This window comes from Scylla paramamosain, chromosome 15 (genome assembly GCF_035594125.1).
Source record: "Scylla paramamosain isolate STU-SP2022 chromosome 15, ASM3559412v1, whole genome shotgun sequence".
Taxonomy (NCBI): Eukaryota; Metazoa; Arthropoda; class Malacostraca; order Decapoda; family Portunidae; genus Scylla; species Scylla paramamosain.
Window position 1 is genome coordinate 17,468,512 of NC_087165.1, and position 5,000 is coordinate 17,473,511.

General features: G+C 40.1%; 1 protein-coding gene across 1 annotated transcript in view; it reads left to right on the forward strand.

The window, feature by feature from the left end:
• LOC135107247 (uncharacterized) overlaps nucleotides 1–5,000 on the forward strand; it is a 26,548-nt gene that overhangs the window by 7,448 nt on the left and 14,100 nt on the right. The gene's annotated exons all lie outside the window — the stretch shown is intronic.

Consider the following 5,000-nt stretch of genomic DNA (forward strand, 5'->3'; position numbering starts at 1 on the left):
CACACCCTCGCCTCGCCAGTGTACGTGTTTGTCTCTTGATTGATATGCGGAGTTGTATAACCTCTTTAAAATTAGTGTTTTTCTCGTTGTATGATTTGATGTTTTGCGTGCTTATGTGTTTTGTCTACAATTCTTTTTCCTGTATATTGAGACCCGCATTACGTTATCGTGCGTTCAAATTTAACGTTATGTGTTATTCTTCGGGCTGGTCATGGCATCATTGATCAATGCTTTGTTCCATGTTCCTTACATCTGCCGTCTTTTTTGTTGGTAAATGCCAATCGTGTCGGGATAGGAGAGCGCTCGTAATGGAGAACTGATAATATCACAGCTTTCTCTTGTTCCGGTCTGGGAATATCTTATGTTCGCCCCCATTTGTATTTATATTTGGGTGTTCCTTAAGTTGGTGGCATTTCAAGCAGACATAACTCTTGAGCTTTTTCGCACTCAACACTTGCGCTCTGAAATATCCTGCAGACTATTTCGTGTTGTACTTGGTGAGCTCACTTGCATATTTAAGTGATCGGAGGGGGTAAATTAGACAGGTGAGAGTATACGAGACAAATTATATAAAGTATAACTATTGTTCATTATCTTTTATGTTCATGAACTGCTTGGGGACGAAAGTTTACCGCAGATTTTTGGTAATTCTTCGTTCTTATTTTGTCCCCCTTCTGTTGGTCATGTCCCAGTGTGTTATCCCATCCGCAAATCTTCCCCGTCTCCCAATCTTCTCTTGTGTAAGTTCCACCTTCCGCTGACCTCCTCTTATGTGTTCTCCCGTCTACTGATCGTCTCCATTGAATTTTGCCCTACTACTTATCTACAAGGTGCTCTCCCATTCCAGATCTTCCCAAAACGTCCCTCCCCTCCCCTCTCCTGATCTTCTCCAATGAGTTCTCCTCTCCGCTGATCTCTCCTAAGCTCGACGCCACAGTGTAATTACTTTTATCGTCCTCTCTGGAATATTGGACGGACTTTTGCCGAACGCGAAGCAATTTTTCTTGATTCCATCCTCCCCGCGTCCGTTCGCCTGAAGCGAACAACAAAGGCCTGCCCTTCGCTCCTACTGACTTATGTCACCTACTTACTGCAGCCCCACAGGACGCCTGCAACTTGCATGAAGGAAAGCGACGGACTAGCTCGTCACCAAACAACGCAAAAGCGAGAGTGGGATAAAGTGAAGTATAAAGTTAATTTCAATCTCGGCCAAGAAAACGGATAAACAAGGAGCAAACTTTGTTGGACACAATACGAGGAAAAAAAGAAAGAGGAAAAAAAGCTCTGATTTTTAGAAAAGCTTCCCTGTGACGTTTCATCACAATCCTCGATGCTTTACCGCGTCTTATATTACGTGTGAATACAATAACTGACAGACAGACATAAACACAGGCAAACAGACAGACGGGCCGGCGGGCAGGCAGGAAGGCAAACAGGCAGATAGACAGATTGACAGACAGAGGTCAGTAATACGAGTATACTGTTTAGATAAAGGCGGACTTAAGAACGTGAAAGAAGAGCAAATAATAACATAAGAATATAAAATAAGAAGTCTGCAAAAGGCTAGTTGACCTACACAAAGCTCCTGAGTACTTGTGTTCTTAAGTGCTTTGTTCTTTCATCAGGACCGTTTACAAAGGCCACGGATGTGATTAGTCGGGTTCTGGTGGATGTGTTTTCCTACCGACGATGCAAAATCCTTATTAAACTATCACTAGAATCACGAAAACACACTTGTGAACCACAGTAACTTCCAGTAGAGCCTGTTAAAAGTAGCCGAGATAAGATGCCGAAACATTTAGGGAAAACGGGCACCTAAAATACACAGGCATGAAAGTCCCATGCTGCTGCCCTTGCTGTCTTCTGCAGCCACCGCCTCGCCGCACCTCGTCTCACCTATTACGGAAGGGAAGGAAGCTAGTTTGAGATGAATGCTTCGTTTACTCGCCGCAGGTAACGTGAGAGGAGCAAGGGCGGGGAGGGAAGTAATTGCGTGAAGGGGTGATATGCATATTAATCGCCACAGGGATGCACGCGTAACAGAAACAATTTGACAATCTATAAACAAGGTCACTCGACTAATTTCCCTTTCATTCCCGTGCGCCACAAGGCAATTAAGAGAGAATTCCATTTTATGATCGGCAATATCGTTACTCTCTCTCTCTCTCTCTCTCTCTCTCTCTCTCTCTCTTGTTGTGGCTGTGTGTTTGTTAGTTTTGTTTCTTCTATGTTTTTTTGCAATTTTTTTCCAGTTGCTGAGTGCCATTTGAATAAACTGTTCATTATTATTATCATTATTATTATTAGTGTTATTATTATCATTATTTTCATTGTTATTATTACTGCTATTATCATAATTTGCATTTTACACGCACACACACACACACACACACACACACACACACACACACACACACACACACACACACACACACACACACACACACACACTCACAGACACACAGACACCTGAATAAAGACTACGAAACTCAACAACAAATTTGTCAGCACTGGTAATATTTTGCTGTGATATTTCGCAGAGAACGGCAATGCAATCTAGAGAATGCTGGCGACTTGCTTTACGTTCACTGCAACTCCAGTTTCTGAGCGAGATCCTCGACCGGGGGAGATTTGTTCGGAATACATGGATAACTTTCAGTAGAATTTGTTACTTCAAAAATTGAGACAAACATGAAAAAAATAATAAATAACTAAATAAATGAATAATAATAATAATAATAATAATAATAATAATAATAATAATAATAATAATAAGAAGAAGAAGAAGAAGAATAAGAATAAGGAGGAAAAACGTCAATGAGGAATGCTGGAAACACTGTTTTTCATAGTTTTTATTGTGTTCCGGGTAGACCATTCAGATTCGATACTGTCATGGAAGGTGATGATGAAATGAACCAGGAAAGGCATTGGACCCACTTCAAGGCTGGCTGGCTGCCTCTCTCTCTCTCTCTCTCTCTCTCTCTCTCTCTCTCTCTCTCTCTCTCTCTCTCTCTCTCTCTCTCTCTCTCTCTCTCTCTCTCTTTCTCAATCTCATTTTTACTCAGTCCATCTTACTAATGCAAGAGTCAACCAGTATCTTCACGCTTTCATCTCTTTCACTGGTAATCTTTGAAAGTCTCATCTATTTTCTCCCTCCTTACGACTTAACACTTTGAAAAGAGAAGTATCAAAACACCTCATAAACTAAACTGGCCTGTTGGGAATCTTCTTCTTTAATTAACTTTTTTGGGAGTGGCATATTGACCGAACTTGTTTTTTCTCCCCGATTTTCGTGCCCTTGGTCAGACTCCTTGACATATTACCTTTCAACGCGATATGCAAGTATTCACAGCACTAAAACCGATATATGAAATCTTCACAAGCATCTGCAAGAAAGGAGGTGATAAAAAAAAGAGTAGATTTTCCAATTTGTAGCCAGTACAATACTTCGAGGTGGCTGCAGAACAAGAAAGGATGTCTGAGAGTTTTCAGTAATTAAGAAAAATGCGGCAAATAACCGTGAAAGGGTAAAAAAAAAAATAAATAAATAAAAAGAATATATATAGCAGCACAAGTCGCCTTCAAACAAAGCGCTTTCCAACATTCTCTACGAGTCACAACATAGCACCAATCTCTGTCAAGTACTCGTGTTTCCTGCAAACTTTCAGTCTTATCGCTTCGCCTCCTAAATGGTCTTTCTCTCTGCTCCTCCTACAGCTCTACAGCCCCTCAGCGTCCAGTTAGCCAGTCTTTTGCTTCAGCTTGCTCCTTGTTTTTCCTGAAGCTTCCTTAATTACTGCTTTGAGTTGGGGTTTATTGCTTCATTTTCATCTTCATCCACTTTTTGTCTGAAATTTCTAACGTTTCTTTTTCTATATATGTATATATATATTTTTTTTCTCGTGCTTTGTTTCCACAGATGATCTTTTTATGAGTCTGCTAACTCCTACCTGTCTGGTGTAAGCGTGAATGATGTTAAATTTCTGTATTTATATCTCACAGTTTATAAAGTGCATTTCTTTTTTGATATATATATATATATATATATATATATATATATATATATATATATATATATATATATATATATATATATATATATATATATATATATATATATATATATATTTTTTGTTTTTGTTTGTTTGTTTTTCCATATGGCATTTGAAACCTATACAGTTCACTCTGCTTTGTGTGGCAAGATAACTGACGGTATGATATAAGGTGGCGGTGTATCCCGCCGCCAGGCTTTTAGGGGAGCGTAATAATGCAATAGTTTTCATACTTATTTATTTATTTTTTTTATTTATTTTTTTTTTACGGGGGAGAACGATGCCAACGATGATGAAAGACGATGATCCTTGTTAGTGATAAATACCACAACAAACAGCGAGTCCTGGAGGTTGTCAAGTTACAAGTAGTTCGATGCAGAACAAAAATCGCAAACTCAAATTTATCACCAACGTTACACGATCGTATGTTGAATCAAACAAATAAGAAGGTAAAGAACATTACTGGAGCTGCAAAAAGGCTCACGTGGGGGTTCCTATACAGATCGAACATCCACCTATCATTTTTGTCTATAAATGTATCTGATGTAATCTAATCTAATCTTTCGAGCTAACTTGGTACTGAAAACCTGATTATGGAGTCTATGCCATTTTTCTACTACCCATACAAAACTACAAAGCGCAGATAACGTTGATGAGGTAATCAGAAGTAGCAGAAGCTCAGCTGAGGCGCCAACAGGTTCCTCACTAGTTACGGGACAAAGCCTGCTCCTCCCACCTGAATGGAAACACACCCACACCGCCAGGACAAAAACAACACGTCACCGACGAACCAAAAATATTCCCATCTCGTCCCTCGTGCACTACGGGTTCGATTTTTCTTTTTACTTTCTTCTACCCGAGCTGAATAAATCACGAGGTGTCGCTCAACCACGCCAGGAGGAGGAGGAGGAGGAGGAGGAGGAGGAGGAGGAGGAGGAGGAGGAGGAG